This window comes from Pteronotus mesoamericanus, unplaced genomic scaffold (assembly GCF_021234165.1).
Source record: "Pteronotus mesoamericanus isolate MK-2021 breed Mesoamerican mustached bat unplaced genomic scaffold, CSHL_Meso_final scaffold_54, whole genome shotgun sequence".
Taxonomy (NCBI): Eukaryota; Metazoa; Chordata; class Mammalia; order Chiroptera; family Mormoopidae; genus Pteronotus; species Pteronotus mesoamericanus.
In genome coordinates, this window is record NW_026555321.1 from 45,161,890 (window position 1) to 45,188,878 (window position 26,989).

General features: G+C 40.0%; 1 protein-coding gene and 1 pseudogene across 3 annotated transcripts in view; one reads left to right on the forward strand and one right to left on the reverse strand.

Annotated features, from left to right (window-relative positions):
• The window catches only part of PTPRG (protein tyrosine phosphatase receptor type G), a 681,808-nt gene that overhangs the window by 104,456 nt on the left and 550,363 nt on the right, over window positions 1-26,989 (forward strand). The gene's annotated exons all lie outside the window — the stretch shown is intronic.
• The window catches only part of LOC129088476 (NAD kinase-like), a 101,031-nt pseudogene that overhangs the window by 67,400 nt on the left and 6,642 nt on the right, over window positions 1-26,989 (reverse strand).

The following is a 26,989-nucleotide window of genomic DNA, read 5'->3' on the forward strand; positions in this document are numbered from 1 at the left end:
GCCTCTAAAAGAACAATTATATTCAAGAAATTTCCTAACGCATTTAAAAACAGCTGGGTGAAAGTCATTTTAAATCCCCAAATCCAACACATTAGTTTTTTTATGCATTTAATTAAGCAGAAGTTAAAATAAATTAGAACAGAAGACATTCAGTGCTGATTGTTGATTCAACAAAGCAAGAAACAGCCTAGCATTACCCTACCACAGATGTCTGTCACTCAGCACTCTTACACTATAAATTTGCATCAACTCTTAACATTTTTAAATAACAAGTTCTTTCTTAGTAAATACTGGCACATGATATATAGCAAGCAGTGTTCTTTATACAAACTTTACTTTGCATGTATGTGTGTGTGTGTGTGTGTGTAAAATTTTGCTTTTTATACCTGTACATTGTTGACTTGGATCATTTCTTTGAGGGGAGGCTTTTCTAAAATGATAAAGTTTAGGAAAATGTAGAAAACAGAAAAATAAGATTTAGGAATAAATTTGAGTATTAGTAAAAATGACTTGTTTCATTTTTAGACTAAAATATTCTTAAGGACAGGGTGGGTTTATCTTTTTAAAAAGAATTTTCCCTAAAAGCTATTTCCTTTTTAAAAAATACATTTATTGGTATAACACTGATTAATAACATTATATAATTTTCAGCTATATAACATTATAGCTTGACATCTGTACACTCCATGTGTGCTTGCCACCCGAAATCTAGTTTTCTTCCATTACCATATTGGACCTCCTTTACCTACTTCACCTCCTCCATCCCCTAGCAAACTTATAATATAAGTAATGTATGGTCGGTTCATTGTAGATATAGTTGACTAAAAACACATCTGCTGGAAATGTACTCCTGTATTCTCATTACCCACAGACATTACTGTTACCTTCTGGATGTATAGACTTTTCCCCAATATGCATATACTTTTGGCTTTAAAAAATAGGATTATGCTTTACAGCCAGTTTTATATTATTTTTTTTCCAATTTAATAAAATATTGTGATTGTTATGGTGTCTGGTATTGGCTTCTAAATTATCAAGGGCACAGGTGAAGTTATGGCTAGTGTTTCAGCTGAAACAAGATTTAGTCTTAAATTTTGGAAAGTTTCTGCTGGATAATGGGTGCATGGGGATTCAGTATACTCTTGGTTTTGCATAAATTTTAAATTTTCCTTAAAATATTTATATATGTCAATTAGTCATAGACATCTTTTCAGGTCTACAGATCAATAACGATGTGATCATTCTTAGGCATACATGTTGTGCCACTGTAGAATGGACTATAATTTAACTAAGACTCTATTATTGGATACCTCTGCTCTCAGTATTTTAGACCATTTTTGCAAATGGATGCAAACTTGTTTGGTTATCTTCTTAGGTCTTTGTTGGTTAAATTTTTAGTTTTATAATGACTCAACAAAAAAAATCTTATGATAGCTGAAGAGATGAGAATCAGAAATCTTTACTTAGAAAAGTTATTAAAGTGAAATCAGTGTATTTTATGAACGGTGAGTTGTAACTCAAGTGAATCTTACAGTCTCTCTCTCTCTCTCTCTCTCTCTCTGTCACGCGCGCCTACACACACACACAATTTAGTCCCCCAAATGGTTTTTTTACTTAATCCTCACCCGAGGATATATTTTTTATTGATTTTTAGAGAGAGAAGAAGGGGGGTGGGGCATTGATGTGAGAGAGAAACATCGATTGGCTGCCTCCCATATTCACCCTGCTTGGGGATCGAACCTGCAACCTTTTTAGTGTTTGGGCCAATGCTCCAACCAACCAAGCCACCTGACCATGGCATTTACCAGATAATTTTTATTGCCAGGTGTCTTAGTGCATTAATGATGTTTTAACATGTGACACAGTTGCATTTGTCTTCTGGAGACATCTATTGTGTACATCGATATTGGATAGCTAATGTGTGTTCTGTCATTTTTGTGTTGTTTATTCATTGAAAGCTACTGATTCCCTCCCATTTGTCAGTTGAGGGCAATTCTAGGCCTTTCCCTGGTTGTGGCAGTGGAGTCAGACTGACTAGAGTCTGAGTAACTGAACGTGATCGACAAGGTAGTCACCACCCTCATAAAACTGTACTGGCTGAGAACCATACTTGAATTTCCCATCATGGCTTCTATGTTGCTAGAAAAGAATTACCTGGACTATTTCACAATCCTGTTAAAACCATTTCTGTTTTGGTAACTACTAAAAAGAACCCCAAACTCGTCCCCTTTCTGTTGGTTGGTTGGCTGCAATTTTCCTTTTGTTCTCCAAAACTAAATGCGTATTGTAACACACAATGCACTCCTCCAGATTGCATCCCCATCTATAAATTTTGGGATGCTTCTGAATGCTGACCTCTCAATGAGAATCTCTGTAGTAGTTACATTCCCCCCCCCTTTTTTCCTCCTAAACTTTTCTGGAGTAACAGTTTTTAATTTTATTTTTCTTAAGTGAAGACAGTCATCCTTAAGTTTATTTGAGTAAAAGAAGGTGAGACTGTTTGCTACGCTACCAGCCTGATGTGATTGACAGGCTGATAGAAATGCTGCAAGACTGTGCCACAGTCAAATTGGATAGTTTGGAAAGCTTGCTGCCTCAGGTTTGAATGTATATACAGAGTCCCAAACGGTACATTAAATGATTTTGATTATATGACTCCAAAGCTTGAGCATTTCAAACTGTTTTCAAACTCCTGGCTGCCACATTTGGCAATGAGCCCATGTTGCACGTTGGGTTCATTTTAATAGAAGATCTTGACAGCTCATCAGGACAGACTGCATGCTAGGTATTTGAGTAGGTGCTCACTTTCAGAGGAGCTTGTATTGTTTTTCTCTAAAAAATATTGGCAATTTAGTACCCCTACCACCAGCCAGGCCCGAGTGACTCTGATAAGCACTTGAAAAACCTTAACAGTGTGGTCTCAAGGTCTCCTCATTAGATTCCAACTAATAAAACCTCCAATGAGCAGAGGGTTCACGAGGTTTAATGAAATTCAGTGGGAAGTTAGAGATGATCCCCAGGAGAAGTGAAATCCCTGACACCTTGCCCCCTTCAATTGTCCTACTTTTCCTCAAATGTCCGCTACTGGAGCATTTTCTCCTTCTCAATTTCGATTGTCCCCTTAAGCAATTTACTAATTAGACATGAAAATTTCCCAGCCTCTCAATCCCAAAGCAAAACTGATGAACACAGCAAACCAAAGCAGTTGGGCTAGTAAAGAACAAAAACATACCTGCAGAGATTTGAAGCTGCAGCCAACTCTGGTGACCATATGTCCCATTAATGCCATTTGTCCTAGTATAATTATTAACAGTGCCCCCCTTCACTCTCAGAAAGTCTCATTTTGGACAGTTAATTATGAGGAATGAGTGAGTGGTTGTGAGTGCAGCAGGGTGGGCGGAGGTGTGGGAATGAGAGGGCCCTTTTTGCAGGGGGTGGCTGGCTCTCTGACCCACCAGCAAAGCCAATATTGCCATAAGTGAGTCTCAAGAAGAGCCAGAAATAGGGGTTTTTAGGTGAATGCTCCAATTTTAAAATGTTGGCAATTATTCGGCTTTATAATTAGTACTGTGGAGCAGGCAAAATATGTGGGTGATCTGTTGGCTGCTCTTGTAGGAATTTCTCTCTCTTTTTTTTTTAAAGCATAGGTGATAAAGAGGGGAAAAAGGGAAGATACATAGATACAAGCTTCAAGTATGGGCTCGGGGGATACATGATGAGGAAACTTTTCCTCTGGCTCTTCCAATACAGGTTGCTGGGCAGGAATGACTATGGTTAGAGGATGCAGTAGAACAATTATTGGTACCTGGCTGGTGTTCAGTTTCTACACTGTAGCTTGGTGGGTGATGGAAGTCTGTACATGACGTATGTCACAGTACATCATGGGATGCGTTTAATGGGAAACGAGTGGTATAGAAATTATTTTCAAATGTGATCATGGCTTTTAGGTAATAAATTTTGGTTCCTTTCCATAACTAGTTTGATTGAATAGCTTTGGTTTTGAGTCAGGTTGAGTTAATCTTAAATCTTTATGTTCTCCTAAAAGAAAAAGTAATAATGTCCAAGCTTCCCTTGAAGCCATTTCTCTCTGTGAAATAAGCGATTTAAGGTCTATCCCATCCTAAAAGCTTTTAGCCTGTGGAAAGCTGCTTTTATTGCTTTTAAAACCATCACTCTGTGTTTAGAATAAATGGCATTCCTGGATCTGTTAAATAGGCAGTTAGTAAAGCCATAGAAGCTGCCCACTGTACAACCAACCACATAACTTGTTCAAAGGGCAAGGCATGTACTGGACTGTTCGGTAGTGATCAGATGCTGAAACATCACGATCAGCCGTGACCCTGTAATCTGCAGTCCTAATTGCAGTCTTCACATACAGTAGAGTATTGATCTGCTTTTAGTGAGACCTGAAGGTTGACTGGATCTTTGTAATTTATTCATGTCAGACTGCGTGCTAGGACCAGCTTGGATCCAGTTCCTCAGAGGAAGCGTTGTCAAAGGGAGGAGTCTAGGATGTGTGTTTCACCTTGATGTAGTTTCCAATACATGCTTCATTCTCAGGATGTGGGTTTATTCTCTTATATAAAATGTGGATTATAGGGACTTACACACAGTGGAGTTTTTAATGAGGTTTAAATGAGATAATTCAGGTAAAGCTCCTGATGAGGACATAGTAAGCATTAAATAAATGGTAGCCATTATGATTTTTCTTACTGTGTATTTAAATTTTTAAAAATCTTGAATTTTGGATTAGCGGTTTTGTTAACCATTGAAGAGGGTTGAAAAAGATGTTGGCTTCATTTTCTTGATTATTGTAAAATGAGCTAGTAATGAAAACACATGACAGAAATATGGGGGGTAATTGGTATATTGAATATGAACTGTAAATTACATCATGTTACAACAATGTTAAATTTCCTGAATTTGATAATTGTCCTATAGTTATGTGAAGAATGTCCTTGTTCTTAAGCAATTTGCTGAGTACTTGTGGTTAAGGGGGCATAATGTCTGCAACTTTCTCTCAGATGGCTGAGGAAAATATATGTACATAGAGAATCTCAAAGCAAATGCAGCTGAATGTTGACAGTGATGAGTAAGGATGAAGGATGTATAGGAATCTTTGTACTATTCAAAATAAAATTAAAATAATGGGTTGGTGAGAAAAAATGCAGCTGATAACTGTTTTGTGAAACCAGGCAAAACTACTGGTTGAGTTAAGTCACTTAGAGTTTCTCATCCAGAGGTGTCCTCCTCTAGGTTGGAGAGTCCCCCCGCCCGGCGTGCTCTCCTTCCCCACGCTTCACTTCCAGATTGCCAGCACAGTTATTTGACCAGAGGAGCGTCACTGCCTGACAGCAAGTGCTCATGCTGGTTAGTTTTCAACTCCAGTCATAATCCTTTGTTCATGACATTATAATCATCACCACAAGTGGCTGATTATGATGTCACAAATGGAGGGTTATGACTCAAATGAGGAATAAACAGCAGGGGTGTATTAATTCCTAAGCAAGATGATTCTGTTTGGTACAAATGCCCCCAGGGTAATAAAATTTTAAACCCAAAAAAGGCAACAGGAAGACAAAGCTGAACACATGTGATCTAGCAGCAAAATTGTCTTTAAGTGGAAAATTTTTTCCTCTCCTCCTTACTTAATTTTCCAAGTGGCATGAATAGCTCCTCAATAGCAGATAAATGGATTTGTTTTTAGGTATAACAAGGCTCAAGGTGTCTTGCTTACTAATTGTAGGGATGTCACACCTGGGCTGAAAGAGTGTGTCATTATGGGGTCACTGTTGTGGGTCCCCCCCCCCCCCGCCATAAAGTTGAATTGTTCTTTGCAGTCAGCACTGCAAAAAATTCAGGCCATAAAGATCAGCACAGTGACTGCAGATAGCTGGGCTGATACTTGACCACAGCCCCAACTTGGGATACCTCGCTCGCCGCTGCCGCAAGGCCAGGCAGAAGGAGAATGGCAGCAGTCGCTGGGGAACCGGACAATTTTCTGAATGAGTTACATGCAACTGAAAAAGCAGTGGCAACAGCTGTTGCTGTGGATGGGCCCGGAATTAGTCATCAATTCTCTGCGGAACTGTAATTTTCAATTTCAAGTTAAGGATATATATTTTTTTCCCTTTTAGGAAATATGTTTTTCCAATACTATTTGGTTAACCAAATATCCAAATTCTCTCCTGCAAATGGCACTAACAGCTCTTTCATGCTTGGGGTTATTTGGCTGTCTCAGGAGTACTTTGAAATTGTGGTCTTTTCTAAAACCATGGTTTCAGTAGCCAAACTAAACTGGAAATCGCTTTGAATTGTTTTCCTCTTCATAGGACATAGTGTTCTCTTCTCCCGTGTTATATTTAGTTCTCTCTTGGCGGGCTGTTGAAGCCCTCTCTGGACTGAACGTAACCCTCGCTTCAATTTTGGAAGCCTTCTTGAAAAACATTGGTGAAAGATTTGAGGCTACACTTTGGCATTAGGAGTAGAGCAAATAAACCCACATTTTAAAAATATGGTAAATTGAGTTATAAAGGAGACTTCGCATTTGAGTCTAGGCATTTAATAATAGCCTTTATGCACAAAGTAGAAATTACATGATTATTATCTTGGGGCTGTAATTAGAATGTGTTGCTATATTGGTAACATTTAGAAATGTGTAACTTCATCTGTGGCTCAGACGCAGCAGCTCCGCGGTAGCAGCAGGCAGGACATAACATGACCTCGCAGTTGCACACTTGTTTGAGATTCCCTGGAGATAACACAGCCATGAGAAAGTCATGCCTCCATTTGCCAATATTTTGCCCTTTGTTTCCTGAAAGGGACCCGTGATGTTTTCTGTATTTTTAAGAGTAGCTCAGAAGGGTTGGGGGTGTTTTCACGGTGGTGGGGGTGTTTTTCTTGTTGTGTCCCTATTGGTACACTGCAGCTAGCCCTTCTGCTGATATGTTGTCTGGATGCAGGGATAGGCCGCTGTTGTGTTCTTTCAGGAGTGATCAGCTCTTCTTTCAAAGCGAGTGTACATTTAGTTTTTCCTTTAAGTGTCGTGTTTGGATCGTTTAAGGCCCTTCAGAAACGCAGTCATTTTTAGTGTGGGTTTTCTCTGAGCCAGTATTTGCCACACACCAGGCATACTGGGAGAAACACGTCCAAGCCCAGAGGGACGTTCAGCATGTGACTGGAGCTTCTGAACCTGGCATGGTTGCCATTGTGGGAAGTCTCACCCCAAGTGCTATGGGAAACAAAAGTTGTACAAGTGGTGGCCTTTGATCTGGAGCTCTACAGCTTCGATTGGGAGCCAAAATTGGGCCCCATGAAATCACTTAGTACAATTTCACAACCAAGAGTCAATAAATACAGATTAAACTAGCCTGTAATATTCCAAGGGACTAGGAGATTTAAGTTTTACCTTTGAGGGGAGAAGGGTTGGGGCAGCTGAGTTTGGGAACCAGGGGGGTGAACTTGACCATGATCTATGAGAGCAGAGGCCTCTGGGTGAGTTTCTTCCCTGGCATTGACTCACCTTGGGGCCAGTTATTTTTTTCTAAGTCTAGTCTCTTGGCAATGGCTGTCCCTGCCTTTCTTTCTCTTAAATACAAGAGTACCTGCCTACTCCATAAGGTAACAGCCATGAGAACTATTTGGGACAGTTGAAGAGCTGGATACAGTACCTGTCCTTATTGAGAATTTGGTGTTACCAGTGGAGGCAGGAAGCACACAAGCAAGCTAGGGAAGCTGGCAGGGGAACGGCTACAGTAATGCCTGTTGTGGAGGGCAGGTTAGTGTGTTTAGAAAGGAAGTTCTAACGAGAGAGGTGACGGGTTTTGGTTAAGGTTGAGGTTTGGTCTGGTTAGTGCCCTTGATGATCCCAACAGGGTACCCTGTCCATGTTGGTTCAGGTATACTGACTCTGAGTTAGTGGTGCAAGGAGCTCATTGAGGGCCAATGCCTGTGACAGACAAAGTGGGGAGAGACAGGACAGGACATGGGGAACCTCAGAACATGCTGCAGATCTGATGCAGTCTCAGCCAAGACAATGGAAAGCTGCAGAGCAAAGGTTGCCCATTTCAGCTTTTGGTAGAATTGGCCAGGTCCCAGCCCCCAATGCCTTTTGCAGCCCTTGTCTGGGGACTGTTTGAAAAGGGCATTTACCTTGGTCCCAAAGCTGCTTGGATCTTGAGGATCCTGGCAGCTGAGCGTCAAGATGTGAGTGATGCCCTCTGCCCACAGGCAGGCTGCTCTACCATCTAAATTGCAGCCCCGGTGCTTATTTTCCATCTTGTTTATTTCCTTTAAAGCATTTTATCATCAACTGTAATAAAAAATGTGTACACTTTAATTGACTGCCAGCACATCTATGGGCCAGAAGAGGGCATTTCCTGGCAGCTTGGCATATAAGGAATCAGGTGTCTTAATGATCGCATTTGGCCTGGAAAGGTTGATTGTGAGTGGGAATGCAGTCATTGTGAACATTTGCTAAACATTCACAGGGCCATGCATCGTAGTCATCTCAGTTAATTTTTCCTGCATCCTTGTATGGGGAGGGAGTGGCCTGTACATGGTCAGTAGAATGCATGCCTGAAGCCCACTTTAGGATGAGGAAACTGAGCTTTAGAGACTTCAGATGTTAAGACTCTCCAGGGTCACTTAACTCAGGAGGGGTAGAGATAGGGCCTCAGCTCTTCTGCTAACCAAACCTATGATCTTAATTGCTCTGTTACTATGAGGCAGGTAGAGGGGAACTGGGGTAACAAATGCAAGGAGAATTTGGCCCACATCAGCCCCCTCATACCTCTTACTGTTCAAGGTGTCAGGGTTAAAGGCATTTTAAGATTGGCCTATAATGTAAATAGTTGGTGAGACTGGGGGGAATTGGATAATCATAGACACCACTCTTGGGGACTTGAAGTTGGTACAGCTTCTATCAAAGTATCAGGCTACTCCTTCACGATTTTCCATGTGCAAACGCTTTGACGCTGCAACTCTGCCCCCAGATGTCTATTCTACAGATGAACTTCCCTAAGTGCAAAACGACTTATGTCAGGGCTATTGGTTTCAGCAGTGTTTGGAAACAACCTGATGGTCCATGTATAGGGTTGTTGCAATAAATGATGGTATGCTAAGTAATGGCATGTGTGTAGCTGTTACATATCTGTTAGATCAATGAAGCCACTCTCTCTGAACTGATACATGGTGTTTAACTCTACCTATTCTTATATTTTCCTGGATATCTTGTTTATTAGAGGCAAAAAGCAAGGTGCACAACAGCATCTAGATAAGGCTACTTGTTTTCTGGGACACATACAGGAGTATCACTAGCATCATGGTGATAGTGCCACCCTGGGAGTTTGCAGGAAGAGGTGAGGGAAGACGTAGTTTTCACTGTCCATCCTCTTGTACCTTTGATTTGATTGTTATAATATATGCATGCATTATCAATTCAGAAAATTCAATAAAGAAATTTCTAAAACCAGTTTGTCAAAAATGAATTATTCATTGACCATTAGGAACAGGAAGGAAGTAATGGTATAAAGTTTACCAGTTAGACAATAGCTATAGTACGCTGAAACAGGATACAGTATCTATTTATTTCCTCTTGAGAGGAAACCACCAAGGAGATTTTCACCAAATTTGGAGGAAACGTTGGGAATACTTTGAGTTGAAAATCTTGTTATCTGGAACTTGGGTTAGGGGACCTTCCATGACCCCTAAGTTGGTACTTAACGATTTACTATCCAGGGCACCCACAAACCCAGGTTTGAAGTGGAGGGCACACGTGCTGCTGCCTGTGTTAGCTCTGCTTGGGGTGACAGCCAGCATGTGTTTACGTAATGACAATTAATGATTTTGTGGGCACTGTGGGGAAGCCCCCATCCAGATATATTTGTTAAGGCTATATATAAATGGACCCCTGAGGTGGACATTGGGGGAACTGGCCTCACCTGATTAAATTTGGCCTTGGACCCTTTTGGAAGTTACTGGTTAATGGTTTTTTCTTTTTCCTCCCAAAGTGATTGGAATGAAAAGAAAATGAAACCGTTAACTTTCATATTTATATAAAAGTATGGAAAAGAATGAAGTTAGAAGTACATGAATTATTTTTGAAGTAGGACTTTGTAGTTTCAATGGATGGTCATAGAAATCTTTTTATTTAACACAGACAAATTCTTTAGAGGCCAATTTGCATTCACTTAGAGAAATGTTTGTGGGGGTGGTGTATAATGTGTGACAGACAGTACCTGCTCCTTTTCAGGAAATCAGTACGTTAAATAGCCCTCAAATTATGACAGATTTATGGTAGGAAGCATTATGGCTTTTTTTTTTTTTAAATGTTTCCATGTCTGCTAAAGGGCTAACAGAATAAGATAATTTAAATCACATGCCATTATGTTGATGGAGGTATGGGAAGCTCACACCAGCTTCGAGAGGTGGAATTGGGTACCTGGCTTTTAAAAGCAGCTTCTTAGCAGAAGTCATTTAAGTACAGCTTCTTGGTAATGACATGGTTTAGAGATGTGCTCACTGAGCGCCTTCATCTAAGGGTGTCTGATCTTCCTGAGTGGTAGCTGACATCTTCTCTACCTTGCTTTATTGAGGCAGTTGTCAGGAAGGGTGTGTTGCCAGATAGGGATGTCTCCAGAGAGAGAGACAGAGAGACAGAGAGAGGGAGGACTCCCATGGAGTAATGCACATTTCCCACCAGATTTACATTATTTACAGGGGATTAGGCAGGGACCAGGCTTTAGACCAGCGTAGCCCTGGAAAATTGTTTTTTGTCCTCAAGCCACAAAAGTGGCTGTATGCAAACCAACCTAGGGAGCAGGTTCCCCAGTGGCAGCCTAGACTCTCTATCCAGGCATGTGTCATCCCAGCTGGGGACCTTTGAGAAACCAGAGCTAAAGAAAGCATGAGCTCATCTTCCTGAGCTGCCACCATCTTCCTGCAGACTCAGGACCACCAGCTGTGGATGCCAGTCTTGAGCTTTGTTGGTGATTAGCTGCTCTGCGGGAAGGCTCTTAGCATTTCCCTGGTCCTTGGAGCTGTTTGGTGGACTGCAGTGGTCTAATCTGGCCCCTAGCCGAGGGGATGTGCAACTCAGAGGAAAAGAAAGGAGGCTATGTCCATCCTCCCCACTGGTGTTTTTCATTCTAAAGTACTTAATGCTTAATGCTTGCAAAATTCAATTGTTAGGGCCCTTGTGAGCTGCTATTTTACCTTGCGTCCTTTTCTTTAGGTCATTGGCTGGTAAATGGTAAACACTGCCATATCCAGGATTCTTTTCTAGGTTATCTTGTGTGAGGCTTGTCAGTAGCACAATCTTAGGGTGTATTGACTTTGATCTCCCTGCTGAATTCAGGGACTGTCTCTTACTGCTCTTCTCAGTACACCAGGGAAACTGTCCTATGTCTGGTGTACTGACCTGACATACAGGGTGGAGGCTGAGGTTTGGTGATGGAATTTCAAGTCAGTTACCATGCTGGCAAATTGGACCTGATTTAGCCCAGGCATGCTGACTTCTGTTTGAAGACTCCTTTTACCATAGTAACCCACTGCTCTGGGTTTAATTTCTAGGAATGAAAATTATGTTTACTGTTAGCCTAAGGAGAGTGTTACACAATTTCTATTTGGGACTGCTATAACAATGACCCCTAAGGCCAGCCAGAGTGGTTTGGTGAATGGAATGACCTATTTGAGGCAATGATTCATACAACCAATCACTTCGTTGTGGTCATCCATAGTAAGTTGAGACTATATGTATATATTCACATTCTAACTCATATAATAGTATGTTCACTGGATTTACAGAAACTCTAGGATTTTCTTTTTTTTAATTATATTTTATTGATTATGCTATTACAATTGTCCCAATTTTTCCCCCTTTGACCCCCTCCACCCAGCACTCCCCAGTCCCTCAGGCAATCCCCCCACCTTTGTTCATGTCCATGGGTCATGCATATAAGTCCCTTGGCTACTCCATTTCCTGTACTGTACTGTACATCCCCATGGCTATTCTGTAACACCTCTTTGTACTTCTTAACCCTCTCACCTCTTCACCCACTCCCCCACACCCCCTCCCATCTGGCAACCATCAAAATGCTTTACATATCCATGATTCTGGTTTTGTTCTTGTTTGCTTAGTTTGTTTTTTAGATTCATTTGTTGATAGATATGTATTTATTGCCATTATATTGTTCACAGTTTTGATTTTCTTCTTTTTCTCAAATAAGCCCCTTTAACATTTCATGTAATAATGATTTGCTGGTGATGAAGTCCTTTAGTTTTTTCAAGTCTGTGAAGCTCTTATCTGCCCTTTGATTCTAAATGATAGCTTTGTTGGGTAGCACAATCTTGGCTGTAGGCCCCTGCTTTTTATGGCTTTGAGTACTTCTTGCCAAGCCCTTCTAGCCTCAAAAGTTTCTTTTGAGAAGTTAGCTGACAGTCTTATGGGAATTCCTGTGTAGGTAACTCTGCTTTTCTTTTGCTGCTTGTAAGATTCTCTCTTTGTCTTTAACCTTCAGCATTTTAATTATGATGCATCCTGGAGTGGGCCTCTTTGCATCCATCTTGTTTGGGACTCTCAGTGCTTCCTGGGCTTGCATGTCTGTTTCCTTCACCAAATTAGGGAAATTTTCTTTCATTATTTTTTCAAATAAGTTTTCAATTTCTTGCTCTGTCTCTTCTCTTTCTGGCACCCCTATGATATGAATGTTGGAATGCTTGAAGTTGTCCCAGAGGCTGCTTATACCACCCTCATTTTTTTGGATTCTTTTTTCTTCTTCTGCTGCTGATTGGTTGTTTTTTGTTTCCTTATGTTCCAAACCATTGATTTGATTCTCAGCTTCATCCACTCTACTGCTGTTTCCTTGTAAATTGTTCTTTATTTTAAATAGCCTATCCTTCATTTCTGACAATCTTTTTTTATGCTGTTGGGGTCCTCACTAAGTTTCCTGAGCATCCTTATAATCACTGTTGTGAACTCTGCATATGATAGATTGCTTATCTCAGTTTTGTTGAGTTCTTTCTCTGGAGTTTTGATCTGTCTATTCGTTTGGGCCATGTTTCTTTGTCTCCTCATTTTGGCACCCTCCCCCTTGTTTGTTTCTATGTATTAAGTAGAGCTGCTATGAGTCCCTGTCTTGGTGCGCTGGCTTAATGTAGTAGGTGTCCTGTAGGGTCTAGTGACACAGCCTTTCACATCACCCAAGCTGGGTACTTGAGCTGTGACCTTTGTGTGGGCTGAGTATACTCTCCTCTTGTGTTGAGTCTTGATTGCTGTTGGCAGGTCAATGGGAAGGATTTACCCAGGCCACTGGCTATGGCCACTTACCACTAGCCTCTGTCCTCTGTGGAGGATCAGTTGTTTGGGGGCAGGGTGGTGGTACTCCGACTTGGTCTGTAGCTGTCCACTGGGTGTGCAGGCTCTGGGGTTTCTTGGGTGGTGCAGGCCAAGGCCAGTCCCCGCTTGTGTTTTGCCCAGAGCCACCCTGCCTGAATCATAAAGCAATCTGAGATGGTTGCTCCTTATGTTGGGCTTGGAGATTCCTAGGCAAATCTAGGCTGATTGCTGTGACAACCAGGCCTGGGGCCACTTATCCCCAGGAAGTACAGGGGCTGAGGGCTTACTGAGGCTGGCTATTGCTTGTTTGACAGGATTAGGAAGTTGTGATGCATTAGCCAACACCAGCCATTCATACCGAAAAGCAGCTTGAGTCTCTGGGGATCTCCAGGGCAGGACAAACAGTGTTATCCAGGTTGATGGAGTCTCAGATAATGGTACCAGCCCACCAGCTCTGTGGCTCTGTGGGAGAACGGTTCTGAAAAGGGACTTATGGCCTCTGTCTGCCTTTCTGTCTGGTAGAAAGCTGTCCCATAGCTCTCACCTTGATGCCAGGTACTTCATTTCCTCCCTGTATGCCACTCGTGCCTTTCAAACTGCTACCCCAGTGCTGGAGCTCAGAGGGAGTGAGTCTCTGAGTAGGTCTGGGTGTGGCTTCTTTCAGGGGAACTTCTTGGGGCTCCAGAATTTTCTTCCACCAACTCAATCCCCACTGGATTTTGTAGTCAGAAGTTATGGGGACTTATCATCCATACACTAGAACCCTGGATTGGGGGCCCTGGTGTGGGGTTGGAGCTCCTTAGGCCTGAGATATCCCTCCCAAATATTTATCCACCACAAGTGGATGTGGGTCCAGCCTGTTCTGTGTCTCTGCCCCTCCTACCAGTCTGAATGGATGTGTTTTTTTAAAATTCCATAGTTGTCAGACTTCTCTATTCATCTCGATTTCTGACAGCTCTGAGTGAAGGTTGAATTATATTTTAGTGGTAATTTTGATGTGGTTTTGTGAGGAGGTGAGCCATGTTTACCTATGCTGTATTCCTGACCAGAAGTCTAGAAATTCTAGGAATTTCAACAAGACTAGATGCATATTTATGGAGGTCTGGCTTAAATGTAGACTGTACAGCATATATGAAATGCACTTTTTTGGAGGAGCCCTTGGGAGAGCACCTCAGATCAATAAATAGGCAGTCACCTGCTTCTAGGGCAGCTGGAATCTAGTGAGACAGAATGAGAGGTGATGAGGCTGCCCAGCTGGGAAGACTCAGTCTCTGTTATAGGATGCCAGACACCGCGGTGGCCTTGGAAATGTAGGTGCCAAAGCTGACATGGCAATGGCAAATGTGAATCTCAGGCATTGATTTGCATCAGTTTTGCTTCTAGCATTTCATGTTGATGGTCAATAATTTTCTCAAGAAATGGAGGCCAGTAAACTGGTATGTTGATCGTAATAATGACAAAGTAGAAGTCAGAGTGTGCTTATTTCACCACTGAAATTAGTTGACGAGAGAAATTGAGGATTCAGCAAGTTTTGGTTTATTTTATGCTGGAAACATTTTGGGGATCTCAGTTTGCATTCTGAAAATTGTCCCTCTACAAAGTTTTAGTAGCGTTAGGAATGGTATTCCTCTCAATGAATGCCCATCAGTGGAAGGACCCCCAGTCATACAAGGGGCGAACTTTTAGCAGGAGTCATTGTTCTTTCTGTACGATTGTTCTGCTTTCATTTTTTTCCCCTTCCTCTGGACACAATCCAGATTCTCCCCTGGGTTCGGTGATAGGGGAGAGCTTTGCCAGATTTTTTTCTGGCATTAGCCCCGATCAGACAGTGGACCTGAGTTGCTGTGACAACCGGATCTGTTCTCATTGAATGGAGCAGATGGCTTGGAATGCAGATCCGGTGAATCCCAGAGGTTGCAGTCACTTCTTGGAGGTGCAGGGGCTTCCTGGTTCTTTAAGGCCACTAAACCCAGAAGCGAGGGAGTGACCCACTAAGGGGCAGGGGCAGGTGGTTTCTGAGTGTTTGTTTCAGGCTAACTTGTTAACCAATTCTCTCTAGGATAACAGGCAACTGCTTAATTGTCCCCATGCTTAATGGGGATGAGGATTATGTACAAAAGTGTTTCAGGTTCCTGTCTGCCTTGTTTTGCATCCCTTTAACATCTGATATATGCAAAGTGGAGGGAATATGCAAAAGAGTTGAAGACAGACTGAACAAATGCTCACAAAATCATGGAAAGACTGGGACCCTAAAATACTTAGTGTGTTTTTACTCTGAAGATCTGTGAGAGGATAAATTCATCCTTCTTCCCCACCATCACCTATGAAGGCCAGCAGTATGCCACATATAGATTTCACATCCTAAGAGAAAACCATTCACTCATATGGTTTCTGGTAGCTGACTCCTGTTCTTTAAAATGTTCTTCTAACGGTTGGACCACAAACAAATCTCTTGGAATAATAGCCGTCCTCTGGTGGCTTTTGAGTTTGTGTCAGGTTTTTGCTATAGAGTTCCCCCTGCCCCTGCAGCCAAGAACATCAATAGAATAAATGATATATGCAGTACCATGCAGTTTTAGATCTCAGCATTGTCTTCCTTGAAAGGCATGTCTTTACATCTTTCAGATGAAACTGCTTAGAGAATGATTGATTTTATAAAATCACATATGTCAATAGAGGAATGGTTAAATAAAATATTTAAAACAAAAATGTGGAACCTCCTCATTAGGCCTCCTCAAATGACCAAAGTTTATGTATATCGAAGTAGAAAAAATATATATTATGTTTTTGAGTGATGAAAGCAAGTTGCAGAACAACATATGGAATATGATCCTACTTGTGTTTTGTAAAGGAGTGTAAGGAGCAGCCTATTATGCATGTGTATCTTTGTTAATGTACGTGTATTCCCTTAGAAAAGTGACTAAAAAACTATAAATAAAACTATGTTCCTTTAGGGGGATGGAGTAGTATTGGGTAAAAGGGGGCAGAGGGCGACCATTATGTTTTGTTAGAACCTAGAGCTTGTCCTGATCTCATATGAGAATATGTTTATACAGTATGGACATACGGATTCTCGAAAATACCACAACAAGGCCAATGCAGACGGTGCTTTGCCTGATGTCCTCATGGGGATTCCCATCAAGAACAGATGTATAGCATCAAATGTGATTTTAAAATTATACTACCAGGAAAGGCAGATGGGGCTTTTCCAATGGCTTACAGGTATAGTGGAGTCACATTAAGTAAAGAGTTTAAACTCTGACTCACAAAGAATTTGTCTTTGGGGGCATAGGCAGACGATGTTATATATAGGTTGAAGATGAATACAGTTTAGGTTATGGAGAGTATATAAGGTAAGTAGGATGAAAAATGAGCATTTCATTCTGTATTTACTTCTTTTTATATGTTCCAGTGATAAACTGAATAATATATTATAAATGATGATTTTTCTTCTACTACCTTATCCCCCCTCTCTAAGGATTCAGATGCCCTTTAGTATGTGTGGTGCCAGTTAATGGTTTGATGAAGAGTTTTGTGTTGCACCTAAGTTGCAAATGACATTTTTTGAAATTTAAACCATAAACATTGGCAATTTATAAGGCACGTGGCATAGAGATGTATGTAGTGATAAAAAACCTGCCCCATGGAATTGGACAGCCCAGCGTTCAAGTCTCCATTGTACCAGTTGGTAGTAATACATCCTTGTATTAAGCTTCCAGCTAGGGGCATTCAGCTATAAAATGTGAATGACAAAATTACTGGATTCCATACAGTTGATGTGAGTATTAAGTGAAATAGTGATGGAAACAACCTAACTGCAGTTTGTGGCACATGTTTGATAGCTATTACCTGCTGTTACTATGTATTATACTATGGAAATGATCAGAAGTGAAAAATTCATGGCAGAAGTTAGCTCCTTCTATGAAAGTTCATAGAACACTTTTTAGTATGTTAAACATTTTATTCAGTATCTCTCCAACCCTTTTATTAACAGTTGTTTTTATAGCAATTGGGTATGATGTGAGACTAAGAATTTTTATTAATTGGTTGCTATTCCTTGGAATGAAAATGAAAAAAAGATTAACAATGGAAGATATTAAAAATGCAGTTTGCCCATTTATTACATCAGACAACTCAGTTTTATGGAGAGGTAGGCATAATATTAACATCCAAGTATTTAGCAAGATTTATAAATGATTAATATATGGGAAGTTTTGAATTTAATACCTGTCCAAAACTTGTTAGAATGATTTTTATGTTTCCATTAGGTTTTGTGATAGGAAATAATATATTTTACGTAAAGAGTATTTAGATGCTGCTTCTTATTGTCAATGAGATGTCTTTAAACTTTGCTAATATTCTCTGAACATTTGTGGCTAAATGTCCAAGTAATGTATTATAATTGAGTACATTTATATTTGTCTTGTCTGTCAGCCAGGATCTAGTAGATTTAGCAGATAGTTTCTGCCCTTTAGGTGGTAGTACTTAGTGCTAAAGGGCACCGAAAGATGTTTGAATCCTTGCTCTTGAACTGTATGCTCAAATACTCCAGGAAAAGAGACAAAGGTATATTCTGCTATAGAACAAAGATAGCAAAAGGTATATATGTTGGGGGTTAGGGAGGGAGAAGCAAATGCAAGGAAACTGGACTCTGTTTGGGCTCCTGTGTGGAGAGGAAGTAAGAAATGTAAGACATTGTTTGGTATAGAGAATGACCTAGTTGGGCTTGAAGGTCAACCATGGGCATTTCATTATTAAGACATGAGAGCATAAAAATGCTAATTAGTGTTTTAGGGAGTGTCTGAGGGTGTAAGTGACATGAAAGTAGAATAAAGTAGGCAAAACGCCCATTCTGGGAGGATCTTGAGAGTTTTTAAAAGTCATGAAGTTATAGCTGGTATGTAGGGAGAAGTTGGTAAAAAGGTATAAACTTTCAGCTATAAAATCATAGAAGTGTGAGGATCTAATGTAAAATGTGGTGACTATAGTTGATAACCCTGTGTTATATAATTGAACTTTTCTAAAATGGTAGAATTAAATATGTTCTTAGCAAAAAGAAAAAGAGATAAATACCTGAGGTGATGGATGTGTTAAGTAGGTGGAGGGAGAAATGCGTTTACAAATCACCATGATATAAACTTTAAACATCTTATAATCTTATGTGTCAATTATATCCCCAGAAATCTTAAATAAAAATAAAAGCAGAATTGCTAGGTAGATATTATCTATATCCCTTATTCTAACATTTACTGATATGGTAGATTGTTTATTTGCAACCTCTCCCTCTCAAAATTGATTATTTAAAAGGAATGAGAGATTTTTTTTCCTCCTTTCTGCTAAAGTTGAATCTTACCTTTCTGTTTAACCATATTGTTACAACTTTTAAGTCAGTCTAATCACATAAATATTGCTTTCAATAATTAATATGAACATGTTTTAGAACATGTTAAAGGCTGGAGAGAACAAAATGAAGCCATAAGAAGGTAGGAAATTTTTAAGCCAGTGATCAATTTAATGATCCATTTTGTACTTACACACCTCCACACCTACACCCTTCTATACACTTTGACCTACAGCTCACTTATTACAACCCTGCTTTCTCTGACCTCACTCTTTCTCATCTTTTTTACCCTCTTAATCTATTTATTTACTTATTTATTCATTCATTCCATCACTGTTTATCCCCCTATATCCTCTTCTACCTTCACCTACTCCCCCCTCCCCGGCCCGCTTCCCACAGTCACTACATGGCTGGTCATGTCCATAAGATCTTTCTCTTCTTTTCTGCCTTATCCCTCCGCCTGCAGTCCTCCTCTCCCCTCAGAGCTATCTGCCTGCTCTCTGTCTCTGAGTCTTTATTTATTTTGCTTGTTAGTTCAATTTGTTCATTAGATTCCAGGTATGAGTTAAATGATACAGTATTTTTCTTTCCCTGACTGGCTTATTTCACTTAGCATAATGTTTTCCAGGTCTACCCATGCTGTTGCAAAAGATTTTGTTTTTCAGAGTTGAGCGTGTTTTATTGTGTAAATGTACCATAGCTATGTTATCCATTCATCAATGTGCGCTCGCTCTCTCTCTCTCTCTTTATTTTTTGGTCTAAAAATTACTAATGGGTTAAGAAACCCAAGATATCCAGTGTACCCAGGATTGCTTTACAATGTAGTAAATATTCCACAGGAGTTGGTTAATAAAAAAGGCCAGAACTGTGTAACATGATTTTTCTATTGCCTGTTCTTTAATATTATTTAATATTTAAAATAAGATGATAGCCAGTAAAGGGCCATTATAGGAATAGGTTTCATGGAGCTCCATATGTATTAAAACCATAGTGAAATAACATTGTTTATCATATGATTGGCAAAGATCAACATGTTTGATAAAACATCATATTAGTAAGGGTACAAATAAAAGTACCCTATATCTACCTATTTACTAGCCTACAACCATATCAACATATATTTCATTCAGAAATCTTTGGAAGGCAATTTGTAAATTTCCATAGAAAGTAATAAATGCATACCTGTGACTCTAAGTTCCCACTTTCCAGAGTCTTTCCTGTGGAGAAATTTGCACACCTGTACTCAGTTTATGTATAGAATAGTAAATGAAGCGACTAGTGGGATAACATGAACCTTGAAACAAACTAAATATTTATAATTGAATTCTTACTTGTGACGTATTTGTATGATGGCTCACTATGTAGCCATTTACAGGAAGCAACTATGTAGATGTTGGCTTAGAATGATTTCTGATCCAAGGTACTGTATTAAAACAGGCCACATGCAGAATTTGTATGGTATTCTATTTAAGATTTTCAAGCCAGTGAGGGGTGGGAGAGAACATTCTTGCTCTATCTCTCATTCATTCACACAGGTGGGTGTACACACACACACACACACACACACACACACACACCCCCCCCCGCCCCCTGCCCCCTTCTACATCTTTGGAAGGATGTAGAAGAACTATTGTCAACGGTAACTTGTGGGGAGTGGGCTACTTTTTACTATACACTTTGTTGAACTATTGGGATTTTTGTCATGGAGTCTCCATTTTTTCTAAATTTAAAAATAAAAATTCCTGCATTGACATATTAGGCTCTTAGGTTGTGGTTGTGTACCTGAGAGAGTGCCTGTTGCTAGTACAACAATAATTGTAATTAAAGACTATTAATTATATGATATTCAGAGTCAATCAGTTTGGAGATTACAAACACTATTAAATATACATTTTTTTAAAAATAAATACCCCTAGTTCAAAAATATTAGAGAGAATGAGTGAATTAATATGTATTTTGGAAAGGGGATGCAGTGAGTCAGGGATTTAAGGAAATGTTTTGAGAGCAATCTATGGCACTGGTGATAATGGGGTTGAGCTGATTGGAATATAACTACAGGTTTTTAAAACTAAGATTTTGACAGTGCTGCCTTGAGAACCAACCTCATCATCATGTTGTTCTTCTTTTCTTTTTTAATTAAGTAATTTATTTTTTCAAATACATTTGTCTCTGCCTACCCCCCACCACTTTCCCTTGCCCCCTCCCTTCCTCCCTTCCTCCCTCCCTCCCTCAACTCTTCCCCTTTGGTTTTGTCCATGAGTCCTTGCTATATGTTCCTTGACTTTCCCCTTCCCTTCCTTTTCCCCTGCCCCCCCCTTCCCTCTTGTCTCTGTTGGTTTCTTTTCCTTTCAGTGTTCCTGGTCTTATTTTCCTTGCATCTTTGTATTGTTGGTTAGGTTCCACTTATAGGTGAGATCATATGGTATTTGTCTTTTGCCCCCTGGTTTATTTTCCTTAGCATAATGCTCTCCGGTTCCATCCATGCTGTCGCGAAGTTTAGTACTTTTTTTCTTTCTGCTGCGTAGTATTTCATTGTGTAAATGTACCATAGTTTTTTGATCCAGTCATCTACTGATGGGCATTTAGGTTGCTTCCAACACTTGGCTATTGTAAATTGTGCTGCTATGAACATTGGGGTCATAGGTTCTTTTGAATTGGCGTTTTGGGATTCTTAGGGTATAGTCCCAGCAGGGGAATCGCTGGATCAAAAGGCAGTTCCATTTTCAGCTTTTTGAGGAAATTCCACACTGCTTTCCACAGTGGCTGCACCAGTCTGCATTCCCACCAACAGTATACTAGGGTTCCCTTTTCTCCACAGCCTCGCCAGCACCTGTTGTTTGTTGATCTGTTTGTGATGGCCATTCTGAGCAGTGTGAGGTGGTACCTCATGGTGGTTTTGATCTGCGTTTATCTGATGGCTAGTGATGCCGAGCATCCTTTCAAATGTCTCTGGGCCCTCTGTATCTCCTCCTTGGAAAAGCATCTGCCCAGGTCCTTTGCCCATTTTTTGATTGGATCGTTTGTCTTCTTGGAGTGGAGTTGAGTGAGTTCTTTATATATCTTGGAGATCAAACCTCTATCTGATGTATCATTAGCAGATATATTTTCCCATACGGTTGGCTCCCTTTTCATTTGGCTGATGTTTTCTTTCGCCGTGCAGGAGCTTCTTATTTTGATGAGGTCCCACTTGTTTATTCTTTCCTTTATGTCCCTTGCTTTAGGAGACATATCAGTGAAAAAATTGCTGCGTGGGATGTCTGAGAGTTTCCTGCCAATGTTCTCCTCTAGGACTTTTATGGTGTTGCGACTTATATTTAAGTCTTTTACCCATCTTGAGTTTATTTTTGTGTATCATCATGTTGTTCTTACTGTGTTGTACCCATAATTCCCGTTTATGTGGTAATGCTTGGTATTTTTGGATGTTTCTGTAAAGATTGACATCTTAAGTGCGTAGCCATTTAAAGAATTGTAACCACATGCTCACTTTCTATTTTTAGCAGCAGAAAATTTTATTTACTTGATAAATAATACCTATCAAAAATCTACAGCAAACAATATACTCAGTGGCCAACTTTAAAGTCCTTCGAGATCCAGAAGGATAAAAGAATTCGTATTATCATTACTATTGTTTTTAACAACTGTATTGATATGTAACTGATACATAAGAAGGCACATGCTTATTGCTGATACCAACTTATTTTGGGTTTTACAAGCCTTTCTCACTGACAGGCTGCAGGGAGACACTTGTATGTCTATACTAGCTCGCCACTGTGGTAGGGCAGGTGTTCTGATGAGGAGGAAACTAGCCTGAGAACTAGTTTGTGGTGGAAATCACTGGAGTTCTGTGCCTTCTTCAGTGGAGAAGTGATTTTTCTGGCTTTGCCAGTGTAGGGCAGGCTGTCATAATGTTTTCGACTTTTTTCCTATAGGTCTTTCTGAAAGTTAGCATACTTATTTTTCATGCTCCAGTCGGGTAGTGGTTGATCCTGGAGTCAGACCTCGGATTGAATGCTGCCTGATATATCTTATGACCGGAAAGTCCCCTAGCCTTTGAGCTTAAAATTTTTCTTCTACATAATGGGGATAGTGATAGGGTTGCCCTCATGGAATTGCTGAGAAGATTGATTTAACCCATATAAAATACTCATGGCACAGTGTCTGGCTCATGGCAGATGGTCAGTTAAGACTGATCATCATCATTATTACCCTTTTTTCCTATAAAAAGGAAATAGTGAATATCTTAGTCAGGTCATGCTGTCTCTGTCACAAGTTACTTAACTCTGCCCTTGGGTAGCAGTAAAGGTGATATGTAAATGAATGGGTGTGACTTTGTCCTAGCAAAATTTTATTAATAGGTCCATTTATAAAAGCTGAAATTGGCTCATATACAATATGCTAACAAATGTAACTGTATGCCAGTAAAACCTTGCTTAGAAAAAGCAGGCAGGTTGGATTTATTCCATGGGATGTAGTCTGCTGATCTCTTTTCTATAGTAGTGTTCTGAAACCTTTTAATTGCAGGTCTCCTTTATACTCTTAAAAATGATGGGACACCCCCTATGAGCTTTTGTTTATGACGGTTATGTCTATTAATAATTACTGCATTAAAATTTCAAACTGGGGTATTAAAAAAACTTATTTAAAAATAACACTAATAAAACCATAGCATGCTAACATACCATAATGAAAAGTAGCTTTTTTCCAAAACAAGAAATGTTAGCGGAAGAGTAGAATTACTTTACAATTTTGCAAATCTCTTTAATGTCAGGTTCAACAAAAACAGCTGGATTTTCGTAACTGCTTTTGCATGCAATCTGTGGTGATGTTCCAAGTCATGTAAGCCTCTGGGAAACTATTGCTCTGTCTCCTGAAAACATCTTGGGGTTCCCGGTTTCTCTGCACCACACTTTGAGAATCACTGCTCTTACGGACATCGTTTAGGGAAATTAGGTTAGGTCTTATAGCTTATGCCAGCTGCTTTTACTTACCATATCCAAGCTTCTTTGTCATCTTCTGCCCACCCCCCTTCAGCTCAGGAAGAGATGATTTATATACACATTACATCCAGCCACAACTGAAAACAGAACTAGTCCAGAAAGTCCCAGGTCCAGGGCAAAGGACCAAAAGGGACTGTATTTATAAGAGCAGGGTGAGTCTCTCAAAAGATGGTTGCAGTGATCAGGTGACCTGTATGCTCTAGATCCATTGAGAAGTTCTAAGTAGCAGGCATGCTGTCCAACAATTTGTAACAGAGACCCTGGCCTCTGGTGTCCTTTATTTCTCTGGCCCTTGGCTTTCACGGGTGTACAAGCTAGCGGTTTACTTGGACCTCTACCTCATCTTTTTTCTTTTGCTCTTCAGCCTACACATTAACTTCTTCCTCTACTTGCCTCTTGGTGCAGAGGTTTCTAAGAAGACAGCACTTGAGGCAGAGAGAGCTCTTTGTTATCTTATTCTGAGCATGTTTTTTCCCTTTTCCCTGCTGCAGAAGGTGTATTTAGTTATGTGGCAGGAGTTTATGAAAATGAGTTTGCTTTATTTTCTGCAATGATTGTCACCTTAGCTTAAATTGTCTGCCACTGCATCACAATAGTGTTTTACTACCATTGAGAAACAAAAGCCAGGAGATAGTCTGAATTCATTGGAGCACAGGGGAACAAAGGAAGGAAGCCTCAGAGAAGGAAAATGCCTCTGATGACAAAGAAGCCAAAAAGAATGATTTGCATAAAACAAACACTTTGGAAGTTCCAAGAAATTAAGGTTAAATATAAAAGGAGACTCAGCTCTAGAATCTCTGCTTTTCAAGTAACTTTTCAGGATTTTCAAGAACGAATGTTTCATACTTTAGTGTTGAGGGCCTTTGAATTCTGGATTCTTTTGGGGGGAGACTGTCTCTGTGGTCCTCTAGGAATTGATCCTAATTCAGTGAACAGGTGACTCTGGAAACCTCGAGAGTTTTCCTACCCAGAGTGCCCTTATTCCTTTGTGCGCTCTACCCCCCAGGGATTCCCATATGCTTCTAAAACTTGACTTTTCAACCAAGGAAAAAATTGAGTCATGCATTGCTAAAACCATACTGTGAGATCCTAATAAAAATCCATAGGTGTGAGATTTTCTTCATAAAAAAAGGCAAAATAACTTCATCCAGATCTGTTTTGTTCGTAGATGCCTGTGAGTAAATAGATTGGGGGATAAAACTGCAAATAAGCTGAGGATGTTCAACAGCAAGATTCCTCATTGCCCAGGCTAGGGAGAAATGAATGTTAAAGTAATTCAGCATAGTGCTAAAAGCTTGTACGTAATTGCCTTTTCTTTATATTTAGCATAACTTTAAGGGAAATTTATAACTAAATTGGGCTCAATGAATTCCCTGGTTGCCTGCTTTTATTACCTATTATAACATATTTCTGTTTAATTTACCTCTTAATAGCGGTGATAACTGTAGGGAGGATGTAACTGTATTTTGAAGATGGTGACGTGAACTTGACTGCCTGTGGAGGTTGAACTCTAGGTCTTGTCTCCCAAAAGCCCCCAACACAAAACCCTCAAACAAACCAACAAACCAGCAATGAAATGGTCTTATGTTCTTCCAGAATGTTCACATTTTGGGTTTTCTCTTCTGGCTGTAAGAAGGATGAATAACCCCATTTTTCTCAGACCCATGTTCAGCTGTGTCCCTTGCATTCTGTGTATACTCCCCATTATTATGTTTACCCTGTTGCCTGTGAGAAGCTGGAATGGCATGTGTCTGTACTATACAGGAAATACATGTAAAACACCCTAACAATTCTGATAGAAATAAATGTGTGTCTCTATCATTAAAGCCACCACTGTATGTAAACTTTGTCTCATCCAGGTCAGAAGTCGCTGCCATGTAAGCAGTCCCAGTATTAGCAACCAAGTGAAAACAGTCTGGGAGGTAAGGTTCCTGGTTTTCTGAAAACATATGTAGTGGGAGATTTAGTAGTTGCTATTCCTCCTACTCCATCCCCTCACGTGACCCTCAGTTCTCTGTCCTGCGGGCTGCACATTTTCTTCCTGCGTGTTCGTGGAGCACTGTACCATCACACCTTCTGGGCACTTTTCTCCAGTGGTTAATCAGGCTGCCTGCTGGGCTCTCTGATTCTTCGGAGATTCCTTCCTTCTGGCCTTGTCAGAACATGCAGAATAGCAGTGTGATCCTTCTCACATTTGCCTCCGCTGCTAACAAGGTCTCTGACAACGTCCTCAATAGCACCTCGGATGCAGTACGTGGGATGAAGGTGGAACGGGCTGAGTGCTGTTTCATTTTCATGTCTCTGATAGGTCTGAGTTTGAGGGAGCCTGGGTCACATTTTCTAATTTATGTTCCGTCTCTAGTTGCTGTCATTATCACATGGGCTGGGCAGAAGGTTTATAGTTGTTCGGGTGGGAAAAATACACAATAATTAATAAATAATACAAGACTAAACTGTTTCACATACTCACCACTGTAAACTTACTTTTGCCCACCCCTGTAACAATATTCATTCTATATTTGTTGGACTTTTGTGAGCCAAAAGATGAGGATTAAAAAAAAAACACCGAGCCCACGTTCAGTGTCTAGTTCTTAACTCTATAGTATACTAAGAGAAATAAGTGCACGCACATCATTGAGAATTGTTATTATCATCATGATAATGACAGATAATAGCCTATGTGTTTTGAAGCATCATGCTAAGATTTCATCCACCCTTACCTTGTTTATTATTTTACTACAACTTGATGAGAATACAGGTTTTTTTATCTTCATTTTAGAGAAGAGGAATTTGCGGCCCAGGAAGTTAAATATCTGGTTTTAATTACCTCAGCTAATAAGTGGCAGAGTTGCAATTTTTTAATTTACTTAAAAAACACTTGAAAGTTTTTTGGTAATTGAATTACAACATAAATGAATACATAAATTAGTTTATACATTAATTAACATGTATTTCATTATAATCATATTTACTATACTAAAATATTAAACATAGATATACAACGTATTATATATTTATACATGTATAATATATATTACAATTAATATTTAATATATGAACACAAATCTTTAGTGTGTGGTTGGATACATTTATATAGGCGTGTACTGGTTGCATCTGAGCGATCCTCTTCCGAATCAAGACTTAGACCATTTCCAGAACCCCAGCCACATCAGTCATTTCTCTCTACTCCCAGCTGGAGGACCACATAGTGATTTCACTCACCACGAGTACTGTTGCCTGTTTTACAACTTAAAGGAAAGGGAGTCAGGCAGTTGCATATTCTTTTGTGTCTGACTTGTTTATGATACTCACTCA